This window comes from Pagrus pagrus (genome assembly GCF_965226575.1).
Source record: "Pagrus pagrus genome assembly, chromosome: 2".
Taxonomy (NCBI): Eukaryota; Metazoa; Chordata; class Actinopteri; order Spariformes; family Sparidae; genus Pagrus; species Pagrus pagrus.
Genome location: NC_140186.1, coordinates 18,633,832 through 18,648,434, shown reverse-complemented (window position 1 = coordinate 18,648,434; position 14,603 = coordinate 18,633,832). Strand labels below are relative to the sequence as shown.

At 43.3% G+C, this 14,603-nt stretch overlaps 1 protein-coding gene across 13 annotated transcripts in view; it reads left to right on the top strand.

The window, feature by feature from the left end:
* Positions 1-14,603, top strand: part of LOC311250434 (nuclear factor 1 X-type-like) — a 113,810-nt gene that overhangs the window by 16,327 nt on the left and 82,880 nt on the right. The gene's annotated exons all lie outside the window — the stretch shown is intronic.

The following is a 14,603-nucleotide window of genomic DNA, read 5'->3' as shown; positions in this document are numbered from 1 at the left end:
GCATTTGTGTGTAAAGTACATGTGTGCGTGCGTGTGTGTGTTTATTACTCCTGTCCCGTTTTGGGCCGATGGCTCTCCTGCGTCAGCCCTCGGTTCTGGTTTCACTGGGACCGGACGGTGACAGCGGCGGTGCTGGTGTAAGCCGAGGTGGGCCTGCGTGATCTGGTAACATACCAAGCCTTCGCCGGCGTCACTTTGCACCAAACACACACACACTAATCCTGCTCACACACACACACACACACACACAGAGAGCTAGTTGGTAGGCACAGCACAGGCAGGCGGAGAATAGGTTTGCTGTAGTGGACGGTAGACGGGGTAAGAAGCGGCCTGCCAACTGTGCCAGGACGACAGGCAGGCAGTGGGTTGCAGGCAGAACCCAGGGGTACATTGTGTTCTTTTTACTTATTCATCCTTTCTGCTGGAGGCAGACCAGGTCCACCTTACACTGCTTTGGCCCAGAGTGAGAGCTGGTAGGCAGGGACGGAGGGATGGGACGGAGGAAGGAGTGCAGGGAAGTGGGAGATGGCACAACATGTCCGTGTCAGTTAGACAGTGGCTGAATACATTTTGATTACATGGAAAGGAAAGTACTTGAATCTGTGAGGGACCGTTGGAGTTCATCCTCAGTTCAGATATTTTAAATTACATGCTGCGCATCATGTTCGTCAAGAGTTATATATGTGTGCAAGAACAAAAAATATGTTTAAAAATGTAGCCAGAGAAGAGCCTACTCCTCCACATCCGTGTGTGTGTGTTTGTGTGTGTGAGTCTGTCTTGGAGGTGTGTTAAATCCAGCACTGCGCTGCTCTGCTCATCCCTTATCTGTGCAGTCTTGCTGACCGCCCATAGAAAATGGATTTATCATGCTCAACTGAGGCAATTGGCACACCAGGGTAATAGGTGGCTGTCCCCTGGATGGATGGGCATGTGTGTGTGTCCGATACGTGTCTGTGTGAATATGTGTAGCCCCCCTCCTCCTGCCTCCTAGTGTGGATTAGGTTTAGGCTGATCTGTGGCCAGTAAGAGCAGGCGGCCCCTATAGCGGTCTTATGTTGGTCCCTGATATAGCTGTGTTTACCAAGCCATACGGCACACACATGTTCGTAGCACACACGCACACAGGCGCGCACATCTGAAATCAGACCGAACACTCACGTATGTTACAGACAGATAGACGGACATGTGGTGGAGGAGCAGCAGAGACACAATCACGTCAGTGTGCTGATGCTGAGAACATCTCTCGCTCGGGCCTTTGCCAGCTTTTGTCATGAGAGCAGAAAGTGCTCCAAAATCTAGATATACATGCAGTTATCTCGCTTGAGCGTTTGTTGCTGCGGTGCTCACGACCTGATATGATTTGATTTTTGGCAGTAGTTTTGATGTCACGTTCACAAACGATCTGATTCTTTTTTTTTGTTTGTTTTTCTTTGGTGCGCACGAGGGAAACCGAGTCGAACCTGATTCAACGCGAGAGCCCAAATTTCACTCCCCTTCCCGACGTCCACTCCTCTTTATATAAACGGTTAGAATATTAAATATGGCATGAGTTGCATTCAAGGCAAGGCAACTATTGACCTAACGCATTTCATACAGAGGGCAAATTCATATTGCACTGACCGAGCAGTGAGATACAGTTAAACCAAGATGCAGTAAAACCTAGTTCACACATGCAAAATTAAATTATATTGGTGCGATTTCTTGGTGTGAATCAGATCCATATCTTATCCTATCACAAGTGATTATTTTTACAGATAAACCTAGTCCCCTAAAGGAACCAAAAAATGGATATTGAGCCGATCTTTTGAACAGATCCCGGAAAGGAACAGAGCCGTACATACGGAGCTGTAATTCCCATTAGTATAGCAGTGGGTGAGAATTAAGTGTGTAACATGAACGGGTGATTGACTGATAACTGCTTATCCTCCCGGTGCAAGACTGCCATTATCTCTTCACAGCTTTGAGAGTCAAACGTGCAACTATCATTAACAGACTTTAGTTTGAGGTGATCAGACAGCGAAAACTCACAGAGAATCTTGCAAAGGAACCGAGGGAAGAGGAGACACAACACCCAAAGTACGGTGCCCTTGTTGCAGCTGCTTGGGACAGACTCCCCTTCACCTTCATCCCTGTGCTCCTCATCCTCCACCCCCTCCACCTCCTCAATTAGCTCCCTTTAAAAGAGAAGTAACGGTTAGTGAGAGATCCGCATTGTTCGAGGATGAGCTTCGGTTGTTGTTGTTGTTGTTGTTTGTCTCTCTCCCTCTCTCCCTCGCTGTCTTTCTCCATCCCCCTCCTCTGTCGCCCGTTCTTTTTTGATTTTCTCAGAGGCTTTTTTGTGGGGGTAACCCCACTGAATGGGACAATGCAGCCTAGCGTGAAATTAAAGCTCTTAGTTAGTTTGGAGTTGCTCAAAAGAGGATTTTACACATGCATGCATTCATACACCCTCCCATACGCTATAGATATAGCTAATTAGAGGAAGTACACCCTATGTCGAGCATCAAGGGCCCAATTAAAAGAGTAGGGAATACCTCGGTGCGCGAGATCTAGGCCAAATCAGCTCTGTGAATGCATTTCTAGGCCTTGTGTGTGAACAGTATGTCTGCCTTCTTAATCCAGGCGGGAGAATATGGACAAGGCTGATATGAGAAGCGCACAAGTTTCATTAACATATGCATGTCACGTACTCGGTAAGTAAATCAAGAAAACAGTGGGATTGATCATCCTGACAGGCGAGCGTCTGATTCAAAACAGATTGGGCTGCTCTTGTTGACTCTTCCAAGTCTCATTTTTTGGAAGTAGTCTCCAACGAGATGTCTGTCATGCATGCACATTACAGTTTTGGTTGATGATGTCAAGGGCATTTATTTGTTGCGTCTGATGATGAAGGTTTTTCGCTTTGTCAAACGAGTTTGCACGGTACTTAAATACGTAAAGCCTTGAAAAGTTAAACAGCGTCTCATCGGTGATGTTCTGCATGTGAAGCGTAACTTGTCTTGACATGTTTACTGTGTCTGATGGAAATACATGGGCAGACTGTATGGCCAATGTGTTGAATGACTACCTAAGGTCATTTATTTTTTGCCTGTGTGTGTGTTTGTGTGCGTGCGTGCGTGCGTGCGTGCATGCGTGCACGTGCAGAGGCAGACACTAATATAGAGCAGCAGCAGTCCACATCGCCTGAGGGAGCTGATGGCTGAAATATCCACCAGACCTAATAAATGTATCTGATACTTGATGCAAAAGCAACAACAATCTTTACTCCCAGTCTTATCAAGTTACACACGCACACACTCACACACACACACTCTCACACACACTCACATGCTTTTGTTCAGCCCTATTTCCTCAATGTAACTACTGGTCACAGAGGCCTGCAGTCCCAGCGAGGGAGCCAGTGAATCCAGTTAGTGAGTCAGACTTTGTGGAACAAAGTGTGCTGCTTTCTGATCCTCTCTCTCTCTCTCTCTCTCTCTCTCACACACACACACACACACTCACTCACTCTCTCTCTCTCTCTCCCATTGAGAGCGCTGGCAGCTCGCCAGGGGTGGAAAAATCTATAAGCCATTGCGTAATATACCATATCTTTACCTTGGTTGAACCCTGCGCAAGATCCACAGCTGTGTGAGCGCACAAACAGAGAAATGAGTGTGTTCGTTGCCTCTGTGTGTGAGAGAGACAGACAAACAGACAGACAGACAGACAGAGGGAGAGAAGACACACAGAGTGGCTTCTTTGTGGCTAGTTTTCGGCGCGTACCCTCATATAAACAGTATCACACCACTTTGATCAAACGCTGCTGACAAAATATTTTCCAAAGTAGAGCGAGTCGACGGCGTTCTGATCACTTTCTGGAGCGCGGTGCCAAGAGGAAAAGTAAGCTGAGGCCGTATAAAATTTATCTGTTTTTTTGAGGCGGTCGATGTTAAAAATGGAAATCAAATTAACTTCGTGTTTTGCTTTAATGACATATAAACTCCATGGCAACACCACTGTGCTTCCAAAGCCCAGTGGCATAAGCGATACTGGAGCGACTTGTTCTCCGTGCATATCTTTAGAATGGAAATGAACGCACAGGGCCGCAGGCTGAGTGGCTAACAGGGCCTTTCATGTTCGGCACTCCTCTTCTCATCCGGTTTCGATGCGCTTGGTGCTGTGTTTGTGCAAGTGCAGGCCTCTCTCGTAGTGTCCATCTGCACCTGAGGCTTCTTCGGGTGCAGATGTGACTGTTTGAGCTCCTGAAGGAGGGAGTGTAATGTTTTTATTGGACGCCTTTGTAGTAGGACTTAGTCACCGACTTTCAAACTGTTTAATACTGCGAGTTCACTAGAATTGCCTTTGTAATTGCTCTTATCTCGCACGCGTTTAGCTGCAAAGAAAATATCTAGATGTGGACAATAGTAAGCTACAATGAGATGAAATGCCAAACACTGTCTAATCAGTTGTCATCTTCACTAATATGATCCACTCAGCCAGTGATATCGGCCTTCCAAATATCACATGCCTGGACTGATTCGTTTTTGATGGCGGTGATTATTATTAAATGGTCTGTAATGACTACTGATAATCCCCATATGCAGCCGGGCACTGAGAGGAGGTTGTTTGTTAATGCACCACTGAAACCTAAAACACATGCAGATGTGTGTGGGACAAAACCGCAATTGAGAGAAGCCCTGCCATTGTTTTTAGTGCATGCTCGTGCTTAATTTCTTCCGGCTTGCTTATGGAAATTCCAACAACAAACGTGCAACTTTTCTGCACTTATCCTCCAGCTACACAGTGTGAAAGGTCAAACTGTGTTAGTGTGGTGATGGTGGTTTGGGCCTGAGGGAGGGGTGACAGCTGTATGAGGGAGGTATACGTGGGATAAGTTGGACACAGCATCGTTTTTCACCTCGTGTGTTGCATATGTATTTGTGCGAACGTGTGTGTGAGGCGGACTGCCGATATGTTTGTGTTTATTGACTCAAAGAGACGGGCCGTGGCTGCGTACACAGCGGTGCACGGGTGGCAGGGGTCCAGGCTCGGGGGAAACGTGTGTGTTTAAAGTACACACAGGCCTAATTATGCTGATTTAAGCATTCTTGCGGTCCTCCCTCTGGCTTGTGGTGAGTTAACTGGCACAGGGGCGTCCAGCAGAGAGAGAGAGCGAGGGGGGGGGGCCGAGAGAGGGTAAAGATAAAGAAGACAGACAGAGAAAAGAGGTTCAATAAAGAGATTGACTAAAAAGAAGACGAGGAAGAAAATATGTTAGTGTGAGCGACTATGCAGAGAAAATATGTTGCTGGTGAAACACAGGAAAAACATACAGCCGCTGTCACACTTCCCGGCAGGTTTTTTCCCTCCTCACTTTGGGGTTAAGAGCGCGCCCGCTCTTCGTATTTATTTTTATATTCAGATGTTATGGATTGCTCCGGGAAAAGGCCGTCCCTTTTCCCAGCAAGAGGAATTAATACTGTTTGAATGTTCTCTCCGGAGTCTAAAAGGAGGAATTTTGCAATGGAGTTTGGGGAGGTTTATAAGTGAAAAACCTGACCACTGCTAAATAAACAAACTTGGGGGATGATTAAAAACTGACCCCTGTTTGTTGACTCGCTGCTCTCTGGCCTGTGTGGGTGCACCTGTCTCCTGTCGCTTTATGTGCATGCATGTACCACGTAGTTAACAGAGACCCACATGAGAGGGCAAAACATTTTAATTATACAGGCAGCTCCGCAGGTGAGTCTCACAAAGGTGAATGGAACTTCAGACGGGTCTGAATATTTATCCACATGCATGTAATATTAGGTTGATGGCACACATAATCAATAGGATTGGGCACATGCGCAAATGTTCCACTTATTTAGTTGAGTTTAAAATGGAAAATGTGCAGAAATCCTACAGCTTAAATTGCATTAGTATTTCACAAACTTTTTTTCGTTAGCATATAACATAAGTCACTATCTTTCTCTTACATAAACAAAACAAATCCTATAAATTTAATTTCGCAACTGTTTCACAAACTGAAAACATCTTTTCCTAACTTTAACCAAAGTGTTTTTGTTGACTCAACCTAACCACAGACTGGCTGAACCCTGGTGATTCTGGTGTGACTGTCCTGGACTTTGTTCGCTTGCCATCCGCCCATGTTTCATTCAGTCAAAGAAACGTGGTGTGGGCATGAAAGATAACCGGCTGAGTCATGAAAACAATAAAAAAAAATCATTATATTTCATGACGATTTTACGACCTGCCGTGATACTACGTCGGCGTTTTTGCCTGTTTCAGACAGGGAACGAGAAAAAACAACTTCTTGGGCAAAGTGTTTGTACCACATCGTTGTCCCTCCTGTGTGTGTGGGATTCCTGCACCTCTCCTTTATGACTTTGTTGCCTAAACACTATCCAAAACATCACATTAACACCAAAGAGTACATAAAAGGCCCGCGCAGGTTCCCTCTGCAGCAGAGCAGAGCCGAGATTGATGATGTTGGCCCATGTGTGTATTCAGGGCGCCTTTCACGCAGGTGATAAAAATCCTGCTGGAGAGGCAGGCAGGGCTGCTCAGTGTCTCTAGGTTCATTCGATGCACTGAATCAGACAGGATCAACCGACACCAAATCTCACATGTGCTCTCCTCTGAAAATGTGCTCTCACTTTCCTTAAACTTCATTCCTTTCTTTTTTTCTCTCTCACTTTCAAAACCTCCCTCTTTCTTTTGCTTATCTTTGTCTGCGACTCTCACTCTCTCCCCATCCCTCAACTCTGTGTCTTTTACTTCAATCATCCCTTTCTCCGTTTTACCTCATTCTTTCCAGCCCCCTCCGCTACTCCTCTCTTTCATTCCCTCAGGAAGAGCCACAGTCTTATCTGGGATATGTTGGATTTGGTGAGCTTAAAAGCCACTTTACTAACTCCCTGTCTGCCTCTCCTGAGAACAGCACAGGCTATCTAAAACAGTTTCACCATTCGCCAGGCTTTGTCCGCTGGAATGCTGCTCATCGGGCAACTTTTTTTTACTCCCTATCGCCTCTTAATGCTAATCCCCTACCTGCCTCTCCATCTTCCAGACTCCCACCCTCCTCTCCCTTCTCTGTTTCCTCTCTTTTTCTGTTCCTCCACTGACTGAAATGCTTGATAATACACATATTGGGTTTCTTTGGTGATGTGAAGGAATGCTAATGTATCATAACCATATTACAGTACTTAGAGGAGGCAAATGGTGCCAAGTGCTATCTGGAGAATCAAATCTCTGCACAAGAGGCTTTTTTTCTCCGCTTAAAATTGAAAAATGGTGTTTCCATTTTGATTTTTCCTCTCTGGAAATGATATATAAAGCTGAAAGCCCCTCTAAAATTTGATGAAACAATGGCGCTGTTGTGTTCAATAATGCAATTTATCCAGGAATTGGAAGGCTAGCCTAAATAAAGACAAGGCCAAATCCTATTTTGCATCAGATTCAAGCATTTGAATATTGGCCACAACATTTCCCTATATGCAGTTCTTTGAAAATAATGCTGCCCTGTCCTCTCTGTGCAGGATTGTTTTGCATATAGAGCGGTTAGACTCGGTTGTCACACTGTGAAGTAAAACAACGTTTCTTAAAAAAGCATGAAAATACTGTGCTGATATTTGGAGCACAAAATACTTGAAGAGTGTGACCAAATGATAAGTGTAAATCCAGAAGCGATCCTAACAGGATATGACCAGACCTGGGCAGGCCCTCTCTGGCGTGTGGCAGGCGGGCTGGAAGGAGGGAGGATTTGCTCGTTTTATTATTAGGGCCTGTGTGTGTTGTTGATGGAGCAGCTCCATCCATGTTGACTCACAGAGAGACAGCGGTGATGGCTACACCGAGCAGGGGTGTCAGGCTTGGCTGATGACTGCAACTCCCTAAACAGCACTGCAAAGGCAAACCCTTCTTGCTGTGTGTGCATGTGTGTATGTGCATGCATATGAGTCTATGTCTGTGCATGTGCATTCGTGTCGACGTGTGGATCTGTGTGTGTGTGTGTGCAGGCCATACTGCATTTGCATGTGCGTATGTGTCTACGCTGTGTGTGAGTGTGTGTGTGTTTCACTCCTGACAGCCAAGAAGCCTCAGCAGCATCTGACGTGGCAGCTCTTGCTGCTTTCCGTCCAGCTCTCTCCTTCTGGCTCACTTCTCTGTGATACTATCTTTTCATACAATCACATGTTTATAAATGGAGACTGACTGGTATTTCATACCGCACCAGTTTCGCTGAGAGTTGACAAACACAGTGCCATCCGCTGCAAAATAACATGGCACCAGTAAAATATTTTCTTTTCTTTTTTTCTGCAATGAAACAACAGTAAATCTGAGAGATTCTGAGTAAAGGAGAAAAAGTAAAAAAAAAAAAAATCTGGCATGATTCCACCTGAGGCCAGAAAGGGCACATTTGGTTACACACATGCAGCTTTTCACTCACGTGTTATCCCGTTTATCAGCACAAATTTAAGGGATTTCAAGGCAAGGGCCAATACAAATACTACCTATAAATAATATAGCAGTATCGCACTCATTCTGCATAAAAATCACACACTATTCTTTTGTTTGAGTTATGCATTTAACATTTTAATTAAAGGGGAACTATGTAGTTTTGGAGAAGAAATTCAAACTCAGAATTTTAATATTTACAATATTAATGAGGTAATAGTACAAACAAATTTTTCATAACTGAATAAACAAGCTGTTTTCAGAGGAAAGTCAGGTCCCCAGAGCACTGTTTGAAGCTAGAAAGGTGGCAGGGTCCGCCAAATATAAACAAAGTGGAACAGTATGAAATTGTGCTGTCCTTTAAGGTCAGTCTGTTTATTTAGTTTGTTTAGGCATAATAATGAAGATCTTTCACTTCTGATTAAAATGTATTCTCCAAAACTACATAGCGCTCCTTTAAAGAAAAGAAATAACCGCTTTTTACTTATACATTTTCCGTTAATAAAAATGTAACACAAGCATTTCTTTTTTAAATCCAACACTAACCTAATTTGAAGCTTAGATCAGTGATAAAGCACTTGTCCTTGTTCCCTCCTACTTTTTCTCATGTGTTTTTGCCTTTTGATCGAGGTGGGTTTCCTCCATTTTATGTCCCCTCTGAGGACATGTACTTATGGCCGTCTGCCTGTGGTACTGTGGTGCTCCTGAGGTCTGTGCGAGGTGGTAGTTTAGGCTGGGGAAGTCAACGAGCGTGGTCACAGAGGAGATAACTGCACACACACTCTTCCAAAGGCGCCCGTCTGCATCGTGTGTCTGTCTATCCTCCCCTCACTTTGGTGGAGGACTCGTCTTTAAAAAAGGAAAGCGCTGGTTTGAGAGGATAAAAGTTTCAAAAATGATTTAGTCGCTGTGTGTGCGCGCACGTGTCCTCGTGTGTTTATGTGAGTGTGTGTGTGTGGCTGTGAAGGCTCTTTGTTTCTCGCCTTGCATGTGTTTGTGTGTGTCCTCTGTTTCTTCCGGCCTGGCATGGTGCATGCCCTACAGGGAATGCCACTCAAAATGGGCAGAGCGACCTTTAACCCTCGCACTGCCAGCTCAGAGACAGGCGTAACTCGTTGCCATATCAAGAGCCCGTTTCTCTTTAACCCGAACTCTGTCATGCGTGGCAGAGATTAAGACCCGGTTCTCAGGAAGCCATTTGGAACAGACACCTTTTAACCCTAATGGGATCAGAGTCGCACATGAAGCCACTTTGGAGCAGCCACCCACTCTTAACCCCTAACACTACCAACTCAGCGCAGACAAGGCAGAGTGCACAGGCAAAGGCCCAGCTCATATCATGCCACAGGGAGCGGGCACAGTTTAACCCTCACAGCGCCAACTCAGCACAGGCTGAACTCCAGCTCACATGATAAGCAGAATTAAATCTGCAAAGCTTCAGTGTTCCTGATAGGGAGCTCGCTGGTGCGGAAATAAGATGCTAATGTAGCAGGGCTGGTTTTCCATTTGCAAAGTAGCATACCACAAACATTTGCAGTGATCGAGTTGAAAAAAATGATAAAGACGTTTTGCTCTTTGTTTTGTTGAGAATTTGTCAAATTTGACACATTAAAGGGGCACTGTGTAGTTTTGGAGAATAAATTCAAACTCCAAATTTTAACAAATCTTTACAATATTAATAAGGTAATAATACAAACCCAGAAATATAATGTTTTCCATAACTGAATAAACAAGCTGTTCTCAGATGAAAATAAGGTACAGAACACTGTTTGAAGCTAGAAAGGTGGCAGGGTCCGCCAAATATAAACAAAGTGAAACAGGATGAAATTGTTGGTAATTTAGTTTGTTTCGGCATTAATAATAAAAATAAAAAAATCAGTCAATGAAGATCTTTCTCCTCTCCCCAGAACTACATAGTGCTCCTTTAAACCTCTGTCGATATTTCTCTTGTACAGCCATGTTTCAAGCTCGACAACCGTGGAATTATGAGTAGTAAAAAATAATGAAAAGGGTTTCGTAATAAAGCCAAGAGTGTAGAATCTCATCTCATGGTTAATAATTCCTCAATCACCAAGATTAGAATCAGCAGGGTTTCATGCATCGCTCTGTCTGCTGCGATGTTAATTTGGAACAATATCCTGCTGTACCTCAAAACACGGAAAAAGAAATGGCTGCATGTTCTAACACACGATTAAATCACAGCACCTCTAGTATTTTTTCTTTTCTTGCATGAAGGGAGAATGTTTGTGCGCTCCACTAATGCCCTGCTCAACAATCAAGGAAGCAATCAGTCAAACAAAAAGGTACGAATAAATGTGCCAACTGGCTTCTTGCAAATTATACATTCGAAACTAAATGCTGACAGACGATGTAATAGTTATACAAACCGCAGCAGATAAAGAAAAAGTATAATTTATAGAAGAGATACTTTCCCTTTAAGGGAAGTGTCGGGGCATGAGTTGTGGCATGAGTGGCTAAGAGAGAGAGAGTGAAACAGATAGAGGAAGAAGAGAGAGAGAGGGGGTAAAGGGAGTTTCTGCACTTGCCTGTCTGGCACTGACCGAGGAATGAGTGTACAAGTTTGAGTTTGGGTGAGTCAAGCTGTGTTAGAGAGAGGGAGAAAAGGAGGGGGGAGGGAGTTCCACCGTGAAAGGAGTGAGGAGATGCTGGAAGATGGATAGCAATCGAGATAGAGAGCGCACAGGCGATTGGTAGAAGAAGTGAGAGCGTGAAGCAGCAAAAAGCAGAGGGAGGGATGGTTGAAGTGCAACAACAATATGGAGTGCAGGACAGGGAAAAAGTGTTATAAAAAGAGGGGGGTGGGGGGGGGTTGCAGAGTAAGAGGTGAAATAAATAAATGAAGGAATGGAGGAGTAGGTGATGGTGGGTGTGGGGGGGCACAGAGTGAATGTGTGAGTTGGGCTAGTGGTGAAGCATTTGCATAAAGGGTGAGGGCACTCTGCCCGGGCTTTGGGGAGAGGTTGGCATCTCGCCTTGCCGACTGGCAGAACGAGGACCAGGGAGGAATAAAAGAATGAGGGGGAGCGAAAGAGTGAGAGAGAAAGTCTCTCAATAGTGCATCTCTTGTGTGAGGAGAAGCAGGCCTTGGCTGCTGTTGGAGCAGGGCATGGAGGGGAGGGGGATATCGGCTTTCATTATCTGCTTGATTCCTGCTGTATTTGCTAACCATGAGGTTCAAAGCCCTCTGTGCAGCTGTAGGCAGGGCATGGTAGCCAGTGAGTGCTGCTGGCATGTGCAGACTGGAACACTGTAGGTGTGTGCATGCAGCATGCGCTTCGGGTTAGGAGTGAGACAGAGTGTGAGACAGACGCTCTCCTTCCCTGTATGGTTGACGCTGCCACACACACACTCCTCTAGCACCCCTCACACACACACACACACACACTCTCCAAGTATCACACTGCCTACTTGACCTTATCAGGAATGGGCGCCCTTGCCGAGGGGGAAATGCTGCACACTCAGTTTTACTGCAGCGTCCTGTCGGAAAATGCCACACCAACAGTATGCACATGTGTGTGTGTGTGTGTGTGTGTGTATTCACTATGGTGACGCGACTGAAACTGTTGTAATGTAAATACACATGCAGTAGTCTATATGTATTCACTTAGCATACATGTAATCCTATATGGCCCCATTTAGCTGCAGCCACATGTTGAAATGGTTTTATTAAATCATTGTTTGCAGCGCATAGCGCCAGAATCTCCTAATTCAGTTTGAAATCTATAATTTTGCCCAGTTTTATTTAGACCACGATAACATCATCGCTGAGAGAAACATTCTTTCTAATTGACGGCACCATTATCTAGATTAGCATTAAGTTTTGCATTATGGGGAGTAAATGTATAATGTTTCACACAGCCCTTTATGCTGTTCCCACAATACATGCGGGTGTATGCAGTGTACAAGAAAACCCCAAATCTATTTAACAAATGAGCATCACAATGTGTCTTTTTAAGTTGTCCAAATTGAATTAGGTTCTCTAAATATTTTCAGAATATAAATTGAGAATTTAACTAACTTGTGAGGGTACAGTTATGTTTATAATCAACCATATAAGGTGAAATGTATGCAGATGTGACGGAGTCACAGAAAAACCACACAAACCTCAAGAAAATCCTGGCTGAATAAATTCTGGAAACTTTAAAAAAAAAAAAAAAAAAGTCATGAAGAGCCCTTGATCTTATCTTTGATGTGCTTACATTTGAGGCAGAAACAGTCCTCCCAGACAAATCCATCGCACCAACGTGAAAGCACATTTGAGTATAAAATTACCCAGGTCTGCAGTCATGTCCGAAGCCCCAGCCTGCCATCAGCGCTTGTGTCTCTGGAGCTGTTTAAAGTTTGTTCACTCTGTCTTTCCCCTCTCAGCCTCATGCCACAAATGGGTTCCAGACTTTCACACATAGTAATGCTTCAGTGTGTAAACAGGCGTAATTACAAACGATGCGCAGACACACTTTTAACATCAATCTGTGCCGATGGGAGAAAGAGAGCAGAGAGAGGGTAAGTTTTTTTTCCTCTTCCAGGGAGTTGAATGGATGAAAAGGTTTTGAGCTGGATGGAAATTGAAGGACTGGCAGTGATGAAGTTAAGGAGGAAATTTTTAAGAAGAATAATGCGGGTCTGTGTGTGAATACGTGTGTGGCCTTGAATAAGTGAATAAATGAATGAAAGGAGGGGAAAAAAGGACACTTATTTTTTTCTAATTCATGAGAGTTTCCGAGGAAATAGTAGTTTATGTCAACTTGTCCGTAATTATTTTATATCCCTGAGGCTTGTGAGGTTATACCAACCCATCACCTCCTAATGGCAGGGTGTCACTCACCACTAGTTAGGCCTGCGCACCTTACTTTTCCTGCACTCCTCATCGGAAGAAAATGTGGAAACTTCAGTCAACCCGCAGAAACACTATTTTTCTCTTCTGTCTCTCTTCTCCCTTTTTCTTGTGAGATGGTATTATGCCTGCACTGCATAAAAACGGTCAAACCTTTTTAGAAAAAGTGCAGAACAGTTTTGAAAAACAATTGATTTATATACAAAGACAAACAGCTCAAGAAACTTCAACCCAAATTACTCCAGACCATTTCGAGTGATTAGAGCACAAGCGCACGCACACACACACACACACACACACACACACACACACACAGAGGGAAAATAGTTAAAATCTCTTACAGTCTTTCCTTAACATCATCACTTGTCAATATGTGATCTCGCAGAGCAGATGTCAAATATGAATTCCAGTTGTGACACGTCCTGACACGCTGTAAACTTCATTAGCTTTCTGTGTGCAAATGTATGTGTGCGTGTGTGTGTGTGTTTCCTATCCTTACTCTTACAGGATAATTTGAACGGAGGTAATAAAACACACGTGTGTGTGAGACAAATATAATTTCATCAGACAAATGTGGCCTTCAGTTACGCGTTTTTATAATTTTTTAAATTAAGTTTAGGGTTTGTCTTTATAATTATATTTAAGAATGAATGTTATGAAAATAAAAAGCTGAAAAAGCAAAAGGCAAATGAAATATGTCTTTGGGTTTATTATTACTATTATTATTATTATTATTATTATTATTAGTAGTAGTATTATTAGTAGTATTATTATTATTATAGAACAATTGAAATGTATGTCAATTAAATACAATTTATAAACATGTTTTTACACAGAAACAGCCATTCAAAAAGATTATGACTAAAATGTTCTGAATTTTCATACTAAACTGGAAAAGACTGAAAGGTTTGATCAATTTTATGAATGATTTTTTATTAAATATTTCCCCTTTGTTTAAAACACACATTTCAATAAATATATAGATTTACAGGATGTTAGAGTTAATTAGCCTAATTCACTGTAGCAATTGTTAAAATGTTTTAAAATGTACCCTAAATTTGGTTTTTAAGAAATTTAAATTTTTAACCAACTAGTAAACTTTAAACTAACAAATATAAGAGGCTCAGATAATTCAGGTTATGTTGGTGGTATAGTATGAAACACATTGGGAGAATGTATTAATATAATTTAAAGGAGATCTGTTGGAAGGCTGTTTGAGTCCTTTTTATTAGACCGTAATTCATTTATGTTTTAATTTTTTTATGACAACTCTATTCCTTTTTGAATTTCATTGTGTCTTTTATTG